At 42.7% G+C, this 17,957-nt stretch overlaps 1 protein-coding gene and 1 pseudogene across 3 annotated transcripts in view; one reads left to right on the forward strand and one right to left on the reverse strand.

Moving 5' to 3' along the window:
• Positions 1-834: 834 nt before the first annotated feature.
• Positions 835-17,957, forward strand: part of RFESD (Rieske Fe-S domain containing) — a 34,178-nt gene continuing 17,055 nt past the window's right edge. For 2 of the 3 annotated variants that reach the window (XM_064274221.1, XM_010589539.3), the window contains exon 1: positions 835-925. The gene's annotated coding sequence lies outside the window, so the exon portion shown is untranslated. Of the gene's footprint in view, positions 926-1,040; positions 1,428-17,957 lie in introns of those variants that run through there. The other variant, XM_023547777.2, reaches the window with a different exon arrangement.
• LOC100661964 (ubiquitin-associated domain-containing protein 1-like) lies at positions 6,964-9,093 on the reverse strand (annotated as a pseudogene).

The following is a 17,957-nucleotide window of genomic DNA, read 5'->3' on the forward strand; positions in this document are numbered from 1 at the left end:
TATTTTGATAAAGTTTATATATATACCTGCATATTTGTATCACTAAAGATAATTTTTATTTATACTAAAGTATAAAAAATAAAAAATAATAAAAATAAAAAAATTTTTTTATTTTTTATTTATTTTATATACAGTATTCTATACTTTGCCTTTTTAACATTCACTGCCCCAAGGCATTTGTCATTTGCGTATACAGCTATAATGTAACTCATACGTCTACACTGTATTTTATTTAACCATTTTCCTGTTGATGATCACTACTTTATCTTATTCTTTCCTTGCAATCAACACACTTATACATAGATTAAGGAACCCTCGTGATGCAAAGGTTAAGCGCTCAGTGGGTAACTAAAGGTTGGCCCTTAGAACCCACCCAGCAGCTCTCCGAGAGAAAGACCTAGAGATCTGCTTCCCTGAAGATTACAACCACAAAAACCGTGAGATTGTTCCACTCTGTCACATGGGGTCACTGTGAGTTGGAATCGACTTGATAGCACTAAACAAATACATGGATTACATGCATTGTGACAAACTTTTGCAAATATTTTTATAAGATAGATTGATAGACGTGAGATCGTCGGGTATATTTAAAATTTAGATACTGTGGTGAGATCAACAAACAATTAAAAAAATAAACTGATGCCACCCATATCTGTCAAACACACCATTAAGACTGCCAGTTTGGAGGTCCTCACTGGGCGTGAGTGGCCAGCGACCACCATCAGCCACGTCATCAGCCGGCAGGGGCACCTAGGCGGCCTCTGGGGCGGGCGCTCTCCGGTCACGTGGGCAGCTTTGCCCGCTCCCCCCTCCCCCCCCCGCGGAGGCGCCGCGCGCGTAGCGCGGTGCTTTGACTCGCGGATTCGCATCACGCGGAGGCCTCGGCGGCCCCTCCCGCGGAGACGGAGCGTGGGACTCGAGGACCGTAAGTTCTGTTCTTCCCGGTAGCCATTGGGCGGCCTGCGCGAGGCGGGGCTCGCGGCGTCCGCTGCTTCCTGTCGGCGGCACAGCCGGAGCGCGGGCTTCCGGTTGCGGCTGCGGCGACCTGGCAGCTGGAAGGCAGTTGTCCTGTGGCCTTTGCTCCCGGCCCCACTGAGCGAGCCCTACCGCCTCACGGGGCCCCGGCTCAGCCCCGGTTAACGGTTAACCCGCTGGCGCAGGGTAGCGCCGGGTCAGAGTGGCCTCCCGACCTTGTTCTCTGAGTAATCTGGGTCTCACCCTGGCCCTGACGCCTCACGGTGGGGGGAGGTGGGGTTAAAACAAACTTTACTATCAAAATATCAAAGTTTACAGCCCCGTCTTTCCCAAATGTTGGTCTCCAGAAGTCCAGAGAATCCACTGAACAGCCACGCCCAGACTGTCTTTGTGGCTCCTGGGCCTTTGAGCTCTGCTGAGTGATGAAAATGCGCTGGGCTGCTAACCAAAAGGTTAGTTGTAAGAACCCACCCAAAGGAGCCTCAGAAGAAAACCCTGGTGATTTGCTTCGCAAAGGTCACAGCCATTGAAAATCCTGTGTAGCACAGTTTTACCCTGACACACATGGAGTTGCCATGAGTTTGACTTGACAACAACTGGTTTGTTTAGTTTGAGCACCACTTTAGTATAAGAACTGCAGACCTCTTTACTAAACTGTTAAGTACAGCTTGAAGTCATTGATTTCTAAACTATCAAAGCTGGAAGGACTTTAGGGATGACAGCTAACATTATTTGGGTATTTCCCATATTCAGGCCTAACTCTAAATATTTGACGTGTATTAAAGCATTTGTATTATTTATTCCTCACCCTGTAATATGTGGCAGGTGCTATTATTACAAAAGGCTTTCTTACAGAGGAGGAAACTACTGGTGCAGCCAAGTTGTGCAGCCTGCCCCACAGTAAGACGCAAAGCCAGGATTCCCACCTGGATCTCTCATATAGTAGAGGAAGGTAGTGAATTCCAGAGTAGCTACTTGAAGTGCAGTGAGTTCATTAATTTGACCCTTCTAGTCATAGTCTTTGTAACTCCAACCAAATGACTGAGTAGAACTGTGCAAATGAGGTGCTCGTGGCCATCAAGGGGATTGGATAGCTTGCTAATAATGTAAATAAGGTGCATGGCACCCTTGTGGGAGTTGGACCATGCAAGTAAGGTGTGTGGAACCCTGATGAGGGGATTGGTCAGTTTCACCATCCTACTAGGCTTAAAATGAGCCATCCAAGATGTAGGAATGGGGGACCTCATGACTACCAAGAAGAAGAGATGGGACTGGAGGGTGTCCTTTGGATCTGGGGTCCCTGTGCTGAGAACCTCCTTGACTCAGGAGATAGAGACCTGTAATACCTGAGACAGCGGAAAGCAGTAGCAGAGAAATGGCGGCAGCAGGGGCAGCAGAACCAGGAAACCAGCAGGAGACTTGCCGCCAGAGTAGTGTGCCACCAGGCACTTGGTGGAGCTAGGTGTGCCCACCCCTGGAGCTAGAGCTGGGCGCCTTCTGATCAAAGCTTAGTGGTGGAGTGGGGTGCCTCTGGGCACTTACCAGCGAAGCTAAAAGAGCTTTGTAACACTTGCCTGAGCAGGGCAGAGGTTGGGCCAGGAGGGCTGAGGGCCAGAGAGAGGCCTGCCTTCTGCATGACTGAGAAGTGGCTGTCCTGATCAAAGAACTGTACCTTGAGCATTCCTGAACCTGAATTATAACCTGTTACTTTCCTAATAAACCTCATAACTATGAGTATGGTCTGTGAGTTTTGTGTGGCCATGGTAATGAATTATCAAACCTAGCAACAAATAGAGAGTCCCCTGGGAGGGACGGTTGGTGTCAGAATTGGTAAAGAGGTTGGAGGAAGAAAGTATGTGTGACCTTCACCCCATAGGAATCAGCCTTGGGCTGATCGTGATTCTCCTTCCTCCTTGTGAAGTTAGAGGAGGTTAGACACTGCCCCCATGCCATTCTTAAACTACTTGACTTTATTAAGTTATTAGGCAGCTATTCAGTTTTAAACATTTAAACATTTGTTGAGACAGTTCTTCCACATTAACATTTCCAAACCAAAAAAAAAAAATTAACAACCATTGTCATCGTATCTATCACCGTCGTCATTTGGGGTTTATATATATGTATAATCATATATGTATGTGTACATATATATACATACTTATATATACTTGCATGTGAGCAATTGAGGTCTGTTCCACAGTCGGCCCCTGGCCTTGTTCTGACTGATGATATTGCACTTTTCCATCGTCTCTTTCCACAGATGTCAATTTGATTTCTGTGTGTTCCATCTGGCGAGGTCCATGTGTATAGTCGCCATTTATGTTGGTGAAAGAAGGTGTTTGCAATGAAGAAGTCGTTGGTCTTGCAAAATTCTATCATTTGATCTCCAGCATCGTTTCTTTCACCAAGGCCATATTTTCCAAATACTGATCCTTCTCCTTTGTTTCCAACTTTTGCATTCCAATCGCCAGTTCAAGCTGAACCTGAAGAAAATCAGAGCAAGTCCACGAGAGCCAAAATATGACCTTGAGTACATCCCACCTCAATTTAGAGACCATCTGAAGAATAGATTTGACGCATTGAACACTAGTGACCAAAGACCAGACGAGTTGTAGAATGACATCAAGGACATCATCGACGAAGAAAGCAAGAGGTCATTGAAAAGACAGGAAAGAAAGAAAAGACCAAGATGGATGTCAGAGGAGAGTCTGAAACTTGGTCTCAAACGTTGAGCAGCTAAAGCAAAAGGAAGAATTGATGAAGTAAAAGAACTGAACAGAAGATTTCAAAGGGCGTCTCGAGAAGACAAAGTATTGTAATGACTGCAAAGAGCTGGAGATGGAAAACCAAAAGGGAAGAACACACTTGGTGTTTCTCAAGCTGAAAGAACTGAAGAAAAAATTCAAGCCTCGAGTTGCAATAATGAAGGATTCTATGGGTAAAATATTGAACAATGCAGGAAGCATCAAAAGAAGATGGAAGGAATACACAGAGTCATTATATCAAAAAGAATTAGTTGATGTTCAGCCATTTCAAGAGGTGGCATATGATCAGGAACCGATGGTACTGAAGGAAGAAGACCAAGCTGCTCTGAAGGCATTGGTGAAAAACAAGGCTCCAGGAATTGATGGAATATCAATTGAGATGTTTCAACAAACAGATGCAGCGCTGGAGGTGCTCACTTGTTTATGCCAAGAAATATGGAAGACAGCTTCGTAGCCAACTGACTGGAAGAGATCCATATTTATGCCTATTCCCAAGAAAGGTGATCCAACCAAATATGGAAATTATAGAACGATATTGTTAATATCACATGCAAGCAAAATTTTGCTGAAGATCATTCAAAAACGGCTGCAGCAGTATATTGACAGGGAACTGACAGAAATTCAGGCCAGTTTCAGAAGAGGACGTGGAACTAGCGATATCATTGATGTCAGATGGATCCTGGCTGAAAGCAGAGAATACCAGAAGGATGTTAACCTGTGTTTTATTGACTATGCAAAGGCATTTGACTGTGTGGATCATAACAAATTATGGATAACATTGTGAAGAATGGGAATTCCAGAACAGTTAATTGTGCTCATGAGGAAGCTTTACATAGATCAAGAGGCAGTTGTTCAGACAGAACAAGGGGATACTGATTGGTTTAAAGTCAGGAAATGTGTGCGTCAGGGTTGTATTCTTTCACTATACCTCTTCAGTCTGTATGCTGAGCAAATAATGCAAGAAGCTGGACTCTATGAAGAAGAACGGGGCATCAGGACTGGAGGAAGACTCATTAACAACCTGCGTTATGCAGATGACACAACCTTGCTTGCTGAAAGTGAAGAAGATTTGAAGCACTTACTAATGAAGATCAAAGACCACAGCCTTCAGTATGGATTGCACCTCAACATAAAACAAAAATCCTCACAACTGGACCAGTGAGCAACATCATGATAAATGGAGAAAAGATTGAAGTTGTCAAGGATTTCATTTTACTTGGATCTACAATCAACAGCCATGGAAGCAGCAGTCAAGAAATTAAAAGACACATTGCATTGGGAAAATCTGCTGCAAAGAACCTCTTTAAAGTGTTGAAGAGCAAAGATGTCACCTTGAAGACTGAGGTCCGCCTGACCCAAGCCATGGTATTTTCAGTCGCATCATATGCATGTGAAAGCTGGACAGTGAATAAGGAAGACTGAAGAAGAACTGACGCCTTTGAATTGTCATGTTAGTGAAGAATATTGACTATACCGTGGACTGCCAAAAGAACAAACAAATCTGTCTTAGAAGAAGTACAACCAGAATGCTCCTTAGAAGCAAGGATGGCGAGACTGCGTCTTACATACTTTGGACATGTTGTCAGGAGGGATGAGTCCCTGGAGAAGGACATCATGCTTGGCAGCGTACAGGGTCAGTGGAAAAGAGGAAGACCCTCAACAAGGTGGATTGACACAGTGGCTGCAACAATGAGCTCAAGCATAACAACGATTGTGAGCGTGGCTCGGGACTGGGCAGTGTTTTGTTCTGTTGCGCATAGGGTCGCTATGAGTCAGAACCGACTCGACGGCACCTAACAACAACATATATATACAGACACACGCATATAAACCTCTTGCCATTGAGTCGATTCTGACTCATAGCGATCCTATAGAATGGAGTAGAACTGCCCCATACAGTTTCCAAGGAGCGCCTGGTGAACTCTAACTGCCAAACTGTCAACCTTTTGGTTAGCTCTTAACCACTACGCCACCAGGGTTTCCAAAGTGGGTGGGGCTGCACATGAGGTGCATCGGCCAACAGTCTAACCCAGAACTGCTTCATGGAAGTAGAGAATTCTACCACTGACCCAACACTGCCCCTTAGTGAAGTCTGTGTCGTCGTTGTTGTTAAACCCCATTGCCAACCAGTCGATTCCGACTCATAGTGACCCTATAGAACAGAGTAGAACTGCCCCATAGAGTTTCCAAGGAGCGCCTGGTGGATTTGAACTGCCGACCTTTTGGTTAGCAGCCATAGTTCTTAACCACCACACCACCAGGGTTTCCGTGTGTGTTTGTGTGTGTGTATATACATATATATGTTGCTGTGTGCTGGCCAGTAGATTCCAACTCCTAGTGACCTTATAGGAGAGAGTATAACTGCCCCACAGGGTTTCCTAGTATGCAGTCTTTACGGGAGCAGATCACTGGCTCTTATCTCCATCAGAGATGCTGGTGGTTCCAGCCGCCTTTCAGTGAGCACACCAGCGCTAACCATTGTACAACCAGGGCTCTGTCACTGTTCTCTCTCTCTTGCTGTCTCTCTGTATGTTTGCAAAAAGTTTTTTGTTCCTTCAAGATACAGTCATGTACCACATAACGTCCATTTGGGCAACATCAGACCGCATACACTTCTGTAGTCCCATAAGGTTTTTTTTTTTTTTCTCTTTTTTATTTTAGGAAAAAGAGCAATTGTTTATTAAAGAATCACTTGTAAAATACTTAAATTAGTATGTCTGAAGAAACACTTTGTGTTGAAATATGCCTTGTTTCAAGTAACAGTGGACTCTTGCAAACTCGTAAGGGTGGATTCAAGTAGCATTCCAAGAGACATGGGAACGCTCTTTGGAGAGGGGTGATCAACTTCCCAGTGAAACAGTTGGTCACTTTTTGTAAACACTGTCAGATGCTAAAAATGCAGATTTAAAAACTACCATCACAGAAGACTTTTAAGCAGGAAGAGTTAAAATGGGAGCAGACACCTCCTCCAACAGTCTAGACTGGGCTCTGACGGTGGTTTCCAGTAGCCTCTCCTGCCTGACCCTTCTCTCCACAACACCCCGAGCTGAGCCAAAGGGTCTCCGCAGCCCTTGGCTGTCCCTACCCCTGGCTCTTGCGTTACCAGTAAACCCACCGGGACCTCTGGCCTGGCTGATCGGTGAGAGGAAGTGTCAGCTCTGAGCCTCCTCTGCTGGCCCCTGCAGCAGCAGCGGGGAGCAGCAAGGCGGGCACTACATGCGATTCACAATCTGGAGATCCTGGAGATCTGCAGCATGACAGGCCCTGTCTCGTGTCATCATCCTCTGCATGCTGTTGAGCGGGTTCTCCAGCATATCTTCAAATGCTAGTAGCATCTTAGGGTTGGTCAGACCCAACTACACCCTGGTGTTGTCCAAGATGGCTTGGAATGGGGGGCTGTCGGGGGTCCATGCCCTTGTCTAGCTCCTCAGGGGAGGGCTTCCAGTCTCCTAACAGCCACTGGCAGGCAGAGTTCCGCTGGTTGTTGTTCAGTCGGAAGGCATAGATCACCTTCTCATTGAGCCCTATCTCCATCAAGGGAAATGACAGCCGTGCTTCCGCCTGGAATTCCCTTTTCCTTCCTTTCAAATCTTCTTGAAGACTTCGAGGTCTGGCCCGGAAGAGGTGTGTCTACGGTTGGGTCTTCTGCGTGCTCAATGAGCCACTCCATGGCCTGAGTCACTGACACGTGGTTCAGCCACAGGCCTTCTAGGCTCTGGTCTCCGTTAGCTGCTGAAGGGCAGCTCCCTCCACTCACTCCTCGTCCTGGTCCAGCATGGCATTTGTCTTCTTAAATCATTCAACAGTACTGGGTTCAGCGCCAGCAATTTTTATGCCACCTCAATGGGAGGTACCAAGATTTTCCAAAGTTCTGACTGGAAGTCACGCATGTTGGTCTGGGCACGCCCAGTCCATGTTGTAGGAGGGCAGGTTGGCTGTTGCTTAGAATATAGCATTTCTGGGGCTTTCTGTTCTTGTTTTTTCTTTTCTTCTACAGAAACATCAGCCATCTTTGGAAGTGGAGCTTGGACTCTCTTTTTTATCAGTAATAAGACATCTTTATCTTGAATGTTCTCTTCTAAGATCGTCTCGGTATCACTCAGCACCCTCTCTAGAGCAGCATACATTAATTTATGGTGCATTACAATTTTGGAGTCTTCTAGTTTCCCATGTGCACAGTGCTTAAGGCAGCACTCATCGAGCTTCTTCACCAGAGGATTGGGTTGCCTCCTCCAGCCACTGGGCACCGTCAGGGGCTCAGGGGCCTACACCCCCTACTGAGGCAGGGAAGGTCACTGGGTGGGTCGGCGGGCAAGCCTCACTGGCTGCTGCCCCAGCCCCGGCAGCCCTGGCCGCCCCGGCTGTCACTTGCTGTGGCTGTGGCCTAAGCAGTCACCTCCTCCAACCCCCTCCCATAAGGTTTTAATATAATAGGCTTTATGGGGGTTGGTTTGTAACTGTGGGTTATAGGTAAGTAGGAAGTTCATGGACTGCCTGTATATAATATGGTGTTTGCACAATGTCCAAATTATATGTTTTATTTCATAGAACGTATAGTGGATGTTAAACAACACATGACTGAAGTTTACTTGCAGCTACATATTTTTATATGGATGCTACCTAGGTAAAATGTTAGGATTTATATATCAACATTTACCCAATTTACACCCATGAGATCTGGGTTTGAATTTTGATTCTGCTTCTTTTTGAGTTCGGGCAAGATTTTTAACCTCCTTGAGCCTTTGGAAAAAAGGTATAACACCTGCCCCTTGGTGATTTTGTGAGCCTTAATGAGGTTATGTATCCACAGTGTTCAAGCAGAAGGCACCCACTGGAGGATAACCAAACCAACCAAACCCACTGCTGTCAAGTCAATTCCAACTCTTAGCGAGCCTATAGGGTTGAGTAGAACTGCCCCACAGAGTTTCCAAGGAGCACCTGGCGGATTTGAACTGCCAACCTCTTGGTTAGCAGCTGTAGCACTTACCCACTGCACCACCAGGGTTAGCTGGTTTTATCTATTATTCTGTCTTCTAAAGAAATACAAAACTATAAGCAAAGGCATTCGTCTTTCTTCCTTGAAGCTATAAGCAAGGGTGACACCCTGTAGTTGTTGCTGTTAGGTGCCTTCCACTCAGTTCCGACTCATAGCAACCCTATGTACAATAGAAGGAAACACTGTCCAGTCCTGCGCCATCCTCACAATCCTTGCTATGCTCAAGCCCATTGTTGTAGCCACTGTATCAGTCCACCTCATTGAGAGTCTCCCTCTGTTTCACTGACCCTCTGCTTTACCAGGCATGATGTCCTTCTCCAGGGACTGGTCCCTCCTGATAACATGTCCAAAGTACATGAGACGAAGTACTCACATTCTAGTCATCCTGATAATGTGCAGGTCAAGTCCCCAGATGTAGCAAAAGCCCCTTAGTCGGTGCTCAAGAGTTGTAACAAGTAAGTACCTTTAATTTTCCCACTTTGATCATGTCTCCTTTGTTGCTAATGTCTGATGGAAATGTGATCGTGTTAAAATAGATTTTTTAAATTCTTCCTCATGTATTCCCTATGTCTGAAAGATATCTAATAGGGACTGAGAATCCATTTAGCTAATGTGTCTTTTTATATAAAGTAAGCACTGTTAGAGACCTAACTTTATGCAGGGGGTGGGAAATTCTTGAAGAGAACTGTGGAACAAAGTGGCTATGTTTCTCAGAAGGATATTTTCTTCATCTAGCCCCCAAACTGGGTAAGTCGTTTAATTTTTCACTTTCTTTTATTCTGCTATGATTCTACTATTTTAAAGTAGACTCAAGATAGAGGCAATGTGTGGGAGTATGAATAGTCATCAAAATTACAGGAATTTAGATGAACAATACCATGGACTCTGTTACTGTTGTCTGAATGGACCATGATATTCACAATATTTCATTAAGAATAATATGGATGTTAAATATAAATGGTCACCAGATATCATGAATGAATAGTACCATTTATGACGCATAGAGGGAACAATTATATGAAGGATAAAATAATACTTTCCTAAGCAAAATGTAAGGCTGTAATCATAATTCTCTGAAACCTTTATCATTTAGCCTCAGCCTTCTCTGCTCCTCTTATCAGCCCTTGCAAAGTTCACAACGGTTTTTCTTGGTTGAAGGCAGACTGGTTAAAGAGACTGAAATTTGAGGGAGGACTATGTTTGGTTCTCATGTATTTGGAAATCAGGGGAGAATGTAATAAATTTTTTTTTAATTGTGTTTTAAGTGAAAGTTTACAGTTCAAGTTAGTTTCTTATACAAAAAATGTACATACATTGTTACGTGACCCTAGTTGCTCATCCTATAATGTGACAGCACACCCGTCCTTTCCACCCTGGATTTCCCGTGTCCATTCAACCAGCTCCTGTCCCCCTCTGCCTTCTCACCTCACTTCTGAACAGGAGCTGCCCATTTAGTCTTACATATCTACTTGAGCTAGGAAGCACACTCTGCTCAAGTATCATTTTATGTCTTACAGACCAGTCTAATCTTTTTTTTCCACTTAATTTTTTTTATTATGCTTTAAGTAAAAGTTTACAGCTCAAGTTAGTTTCTCATACAGAAATTTATATACAAATTGTTATGTGACCCTAGTTGCACTCTCTAATGTGACAGCACACTCCTCCTTTCCACCCTGGTTTCCCATGTCCATTCAGCCGGCTCCTGTCCCTTTCTGCCTTCTCATCTCTCCTCCGAAGAGAAGCTGCACATTTAGTCTCATGTATCTACTTGAACAGAAACCCTGGAGGTGTAGAGGTTAAGTGCTACAGTTGCTAACCAAAAAGGTCAGCAGTTCAAATCCATCAGGCACTCCTTGGAAACTATGGGGCAGTTCTCCTCTGACCGATAGGGTCGCCATGAGTCGGAAATGACTCGACAGCAACAGGTATGGTTTGGGTTTTTTTTTTTTTTTTTTTAATCTACTTGAACTAAGAAACGCTCCTCACGAGGATCATTTTATGCCTTATAGTGCAGTCTAATCTTGTCTGAAGAGTTGGCTTCAGGAATTGTTTTAGTTCTGGGTTAGCAGAGAGTCCGGGGGCCATGTCTTCCGTGGTTCCTCTGGTCTCAGTCAGACCATTAAGTCTGGTCTTTTTACTACAATCTGAGTCCTGCACTCCACTTTTCTCCTGCTCCATCAGGGACTCTCTGTTGTGTTCCCTGTCAGGGTAGTCATTGGTGGTAGCTGTGCACCGTCTAGTTCCTCTGGTCTCAGGCTGATGGAGTCTCTGGTTCATGTGGCCTTTTCTGTGCCTTTGTTGTTCATTTTCCTTTGTTCCAGGTGGGCTGGGGCCAACTGATGCATCTTAGATGGCCGCTCGCTAGCTTTTAAGACCCCAGATGCCACTCACCAAAGTGGGATGCAGAACATTTTCTTAATAAACTTTGCTATGCCAATTGACCTAGGTGTCCCCTGAAACTATGGTCTCCAGAACCCCAGCCTTGCTACTCTGTCCCTCGAAGTATTTGGTTGTATTCAGGAAACTTCTTAGCTTTTTGTTTAGTTCAGTTGTGCTGACTTCTCCTGTATTTTGTGTTGTCCTTCTCTTCATCTAAGATAATTCTTGTCTACTATCTAGTTTTTTTTTTATCTAGTTAGTGAATACCTCTCTCCCTCTCTCCCCGCCCTCATAACCATCAAGGAATGTTTTCTTCTGTGTTTAAACCTTTTCTTGGGTTCTTGTAAAAGCGGTGTCATACAATATTTGTCATTCTGTGACTAATTTCATTCAGCATAATGCCTTCCATATTCATCCATGTTATGAGATGTTTTGTGGATTCATCAGAGAACTTAATTAACTTTTGATGTTAGTCCACATCTCATATATTTTTATTACCTGCTTGATACCAGTATTTCTTTTACAGTTTTTGCCTGGAAAAAAAATAAGAGAACTATTCCCTTACATCCTCTAGTGCCAAGTTTTGAAGTGAACTGTACAAAATTCTCAGTTCATTCACAGTCTATGCACAGGCACATTCTCTGAGGATAGAAAGTGTCATTTCGTCCCCTTGGGATTTGGGTCATTTGCTACATAAATATAAAATGGGATACAATTAAATATTGAAAGAGTAATTTTAAATATAAGAATTATATATAATGTTTTGAGAGATATATTTGTGTTTATTGTCCTCCTTGCTTTTCTTTGTAGATATACCCTGTACGTATGTATAGATGTGTTCATGAATACATTATTATGCCTGTTTTGCACTTGACAAAAATGTAGGCATAGTCAATTGTTTCTATTTTTTGTCCTTTAAAGTTACCTTTTTTGAAATTAATCCAACTTGATGTGGCCATTTACTTTTCACTGCTATGAAGCATCCCATTGAATCAATATATACAGATTATCCATTCTAATGTTGGGTTTTTAGATTTTTTCTAGTATTTTACTCTTCTAACCATTCTTGTGCATGTGCCCTGTTGTACCTGTGCACGTTTCTCTATGGAATATACCTAAGTTGGGATTGTTGGGTCATGAATGTTCAACTTTGCTAGGTAATGCCAAACTGTGGTAGCACTAATTTATGTCATCACTAGCAGATGTTCCTCATCCTCGCCAACACTTGGTGTAATTTTTTGCCGGTCCGGTGGGTGGAAAATAATACCCTGTGTGCGGCTTTGCTTTGCATTCACTTTGCATTTTTCTACTAATGCAGTTAAGCATCTTTACATGTGATTATTGGCTATCCAGATTTCTTCATCTTTTGTTTGTTCTTGTCTTTTGCCCATTTTCCTATAGTTATTTGGCACTTTTGTGTTCATCTATAGATAGGTAGATAGCTGCTGTAGAGTAGACTCTGACTCACAGTGACCTTGTGTATAACAGAATGAAATGTTGCCCGTTTCATCCTCATGATTGCCAGCATGTTCAAGTCTATTGTGGCTGTTGTGGCAATCCATCTCACTGAGGGTCTCCCTCATCAGCCCTCTACTTCACCAAACATGATGGATGACCTGTTCCAGTGAGTGAGCCCTCCTGATGATGTGCCCAATGCAAGCAGGTCGACTGGACAATATTCTGCTGTGATCCATAAGGTTTTCACTGGTTAATTCTTGGAAGTAGATCACCAGGCCTTTCTTCCTAGTCTGTCTTAGTCTGGAAGCTCTGCTAAAACCTGTCTACCATGGGTGACCCTGCTGGTATTTGAAACACTGGTGGATAGCTTCCAGCATCACAGCAACATGCAAGCCACAATAGTACAGTAGACTGATGGATGGGTGGTGGTATTGATCTATAGGAGTTCTTTATCTATTCTGGATCTTTAAGCTTTGTCAGTTATATGTGTTGCAAATTTCATATTTCTTTCCTTTCTTTTTCTTCAGCCTACTTCCTTCTCTTTCAGCTCATTTGTCTGTTTACATTCTTATCATACTACCCCTTAGCCATTTCTGTCACAAAGTGAGATAAAGGCTGCATGCCCAACACTGTGGAGGTAAATACTACCACTTGAGCACTTTTGTATACTTTGAGTAGCTGCCAGAATCAAGGAAAACCAGAAGACTTTAGAGAGACAGTATCCCAGCCTCCCATCAGCCATGGCTAACCCAGAAAAACATGGCCTTGGTCTTCTTTACAGGTAACCAGATGAGTTACAGCAAGAGTTAACAGTACAAACTTCAGAATACAAATTGACATTCCTATAACTTTCCAAGCTTGATTTGTATAATTCTTTCTTTTATATGGAGCCGGTGGCTCAGCGGCTAAGAGTTTGGCTGCTAACCAAAAGATGGGCAGTTCAAATCCATCAGAGCTCCTTGGAAACCCTATGGGGCAGTTCTACTCTGTCCTATAGGGTCGCTATGAGTTGGAATTAACTCAACTGCAATGCGTTTGGTTTACATATTGAATTCAAAGCCTCTACCTCTTCTATCAACTCAACATACGGCCCGTCTCTCTCTTTCTCACAGACACACACAAGTCTCTACCTACACCTCAGTTTTGGAGCCCTGGCTTATACATGACATCTAGAGATACCTGTCTTCTATGTGGCTCTGAACTACACCCCTCAAAATAAACCAAACCAAACTGTTGCTATCAAGTCAATTTCAATTCACGATGACCCCACATGTGCAGAGTAGAGCTGCTCCATAAGGCTGTGACCTGTCCCATAACCTTGAAAGCAGATCGCCAGGCCTTTCTTTCTGAGGAACCTCTGGGTGGTTTTGAACCACTAACCCTTTGGTTAGTAGTCAAACTCTTAACCAGTAGCACCACCCCTCTCAAAATAGTAGCCTATACATTCCTTTTTTGTAAAGCTTACTCCTCATGCACTCACACAGAGGTTTTATTTCTGAAAAACAATTTCTGTTTTATAAAGAGCCACGCTCTTTTCCTCCTAACATTTTAAAGCTTCTAACTGATCAAACAGGATTAAATAAGTATTTAGAGAGGCCATAGGGAATATTCCCTGCAGAAGGCCTAAAGCCACTGGCACTGCCATGTAACAAATTTCCCCTCTTGTTGGGAGGACAGTGGGTCCATAGTTTGTTCTAAGCTAGGTACATAGGGTCCAAGGGTGCCTTTTAAAGAAATTGTGTGTGTTTTGTATATGAAACAATAAAGACTTGAGTGAAATTGAAATGGCAGGTTCCTATTGATTAAGGAAAGGTACATTGTCATCCTGTATAACCTCCTATAAAATATGACAGTATTACTATATTTGAAAAAAAAAAAAAATTTATTTGAAGAGGGTGTAAATTGTGAAGGTTCATTCCCCTAAAACTAGAATACTTACTTGAAGTTGACATGTGATTTGTGATTTTCTTATATATAGACAAGTAATTAAGATCTTTGGGCCCCTGGTGGTGCAAAGGTTAAGCACTCGATTGGTAACCAAAAGGTTGGCAATTTTAACCCACCCAGCAGCTCCCTGGGAGAAAGATTTGGCCATCTGCGCCTATAAAGATTAAAAAAGCCTAGAAAACCCCATGGGGCAGTTCTACTCTATTACATGGGGTCACTCTGAGTTGAAATTGACTCAATGGCACCTAACAACAAAAATAAGGTCCCGGGGTGATGAAAATGGTTTGCATTTAATTACTAACTTAAAGGTTGGTGACTCAAACTCAACCGGCCAGGCTGTCGAAGAAAGGCTTGGCCATCTGCTTGTGTAAAGATTACAGCCAAGAAAACACTAGGAAGCAGTCCTCCTCTGTAACAATACAAAGTTGCTATGAATTGGAATTGACTGGAGGGCAATGAGGTTTTTTTTTTTTTTAAAATATGAGTTTAATATCCTGAGCATTCCATACCAAACTTCCTAATGTTTGACGGTAGCTAGGTCTCTACAACTAACATGAGCCATCACTTTCATTCACTTCCTTTCCTTTTCCATTTGTAATTCCTTATGTTACATAAGATAGGACTGAATACTTCAAGTTATCTGGACCTTTTTGTAGTTCCCCACTCTGATTACAGAAATCCATAAAATGATGAAATTTTATTAAAATGAAAATGTTTCAAAGTGAAAAAATGAAAAAGTAAAACTTTGAAGAATTACCTTTAGAAGAACCTTGAGAAAAATTGTTGTCACGTTTTGTTTTAGAAGGGTTGTGATGGACATAAAAACTATTGAGACATGGCAAGATGACCAAATAGTTATTTTGAGTTGAAAATACACACAACACGTGCCGTTTTTAAGGCTGATTGTATGCATCACATTGAATTTTGAAGAATGCTTATTAAATGTTACACAAAGGTGTGTATGAATCATTATTTTGTCTCAAGGACTAAGTCAGACCTAGGTAGAGTTGACCCTTGTGCCTGTCCCTATGAACAATATTTAGAGATTTCTCAGATCTTGGTTTTTTCTCACTTTTTAATTTCTATATTTGACCAAAAGGATATTAAAGAGTATGATAGGAGACGAACTTTAAAAAGATGGGGTAAACAGAGTAATAATGGTTACATTCTGGATGTTATCTCTTGCTTGGATGCTAACTGGTATTTGATTTCTAGAAGAGTGGATAAGTGAGTTTACAAGGAGAGAGAGGTACAGGGTAGTCCCAGCTCTCTGTGGAACCACCAAAGTTTTGGGGACAACCAAACCTAGGAAGCCCAGGTTTTCTTCATGTATCATTTGTTGTGTAAAACACAGACTATTACCTCTTTGCCTACCTTTTTTGATGGATTACTACTTTTTTGCAATTCCAGGAGAATATGGAATAGAGTGTAGTGAATGAATGTCACTTGATTAGCAACAGATTAGAACAGTCTACTGGTCTTGCTTCTCTTTGGCTTGTTGTCAGGCTTCTAAATGTTGATTTGCTCCAGGAGTTATCCTGGACCCTCTTTTCTATCTACACTCCCACTCTGGGTTATTCCACTGAATTCCACTAACTTGGAAACTCCCAAATTTCTCTCTCTAGTGACTCTCAACTCCAACCTTAAATATCTGACTGCTGACTTGGTAGCTCCACTTGAATCTCTTACGCACCTCAAACTCAACATGTGCATAATGCAGCTAGCTCTTGATTTTGCATCCCTGCAAAAATACCTTTCTCAGTCTTTCCCATCACAGTCATTGGCATAACAGTCTGCCTACTTGCACAAACCTAAAACCTGGGAGCCATCCTTTTTTCTTTCTCTGCCACTCCTTCATTCTAGTAAATCACCTCTCTGTGCCTCAGTTCCCTCATTGTAAAATTAAGATAATATTAGTACATTCTTTGTAGTACTATGTTGGGAGATTAAATGAGTTAATAAATGAAATAAATATAAAGTCTTAAAACAGTGCCTGACATGTAGTAAGCACCATATAAATGTAGCTACTGCTATTATTATTGTTGTTATTGCTACTTTTTCTCCACCTGCAGACTCAACCTGGTCCAAGCCACCATTTTGTCTCCCATGGGCCACTGTAATAGCTTTCTGATATCTGTGCTTCCAGTCTTGCTCTGCTGCAGTTCATTGTGCACACAGCCAGGGTGACCTTTAAAAACAGTCGCTCTTCCTTGCCTTACACCTCTCAGTGCCTTCCATTTCTTTGAGAATAAAATCTACCCACAACACTGCACAACTGGCTCCTGCCTACCTCATCTCCTGCCACTCCCCATGCTCATTATGCCCCAGTCTCTTTTCTGTTCCTCAGATTAAAGAGGCTTTTCTACAGGTTTTTGTATTTGCTGTTCCTTCAGCCTAAAATACTCCTTCCCCCAGCTCTTAGCCCGTCTAGTTCATGTGCGTTTTTTGGGTTTCAGCTCAACTGTCATTTTCCAAGCCCACTCTTTGCAAAATGGCCTTTGTCTGTTACTCTTTCTCATGTTATTCAGCTTATTTCATGACTCTTAACACAGTATATAATTATTTATATACTTGCTTTCTTATTATCTATTTTATCAACTGGAATATAATCTCTGGGAGAGCAGATACCTTGCCTATCTTACCTCCTGAAGTGCCAGGGAGTACGTGGGTATTCAGAAAATATTTATCGAATGATTAACTGTAATGAGGAGGGAGAAGTTTGTAGAAAGAGAATCTGAAGATCCATTGTTGAAAGTTTTCTTTTTGATTTATAATTCTGCTGTGCTAAAGATTATTGTCAGTAGACATTCCTTGATAATTTTGTCTGTGTGCTCTTTTCAAACACCTCTTGTTGTTGTTGTATGCCATCGAGTCTATTTCGACTCATAGTCGCCTTATAGGACAGAGTAGAACTTCCCCATAGGATTTCCTAGGCTGTAATCTTTCTCTTTTTTTTTTTTAAATTGTACTTTAGATGAAGGTTTACAGAACAAACTAGTTTCTCATTAAACAGTACAAATTGTTTTATGACATTGGTTACCACCCCCATGACATGTCACCGCTCTCCCGTCTCAACCTTGGGTTCCCTATTACCAGCTTTCCAGTTCCCTCCTGCCTTCTAGTCCTTGCCCCTGGGCTGGTGTGCCCTTTAGTCTCGTTTTGTTCCATGGGCCTGTTCAATCTTTGGCTGAAGGGTGAACCTCAGTAGTGACTTCATTACTGAGCCGAAAGGGTGTCCGGGGGCCATACTCTCAGAGTTTCTCTAGTCTCTTGTCAGGTCAGCAAGTCTGGTCTTTCTTTTTGAGTTAGAATTTTGTTCTCCATTGTTCTTCAGCTCTGTCTGGAACCCTCTATCATGATCCCTGTCAGAGCAGTCAGTGGTGGTAGGCAGGAACCATCTAGTTGTACTGGACTCAGTCTGCTGGAGGCCATGGTAG

Source organism: Loxodonta africana, chromosome 2, assembly GCF_030014295.1.
Source record: "Loxodonta africana isolate mLoxAfr1 chromosome 2, mLoxAfr1.hap2, whole genome shotgun sequence".
Lineage (NCBI taxonomy): Eukaryota > Metazoa > Chordata > Mammalia > Proboscidea > Elephantidae > Loxodonta > Loxodonta africana.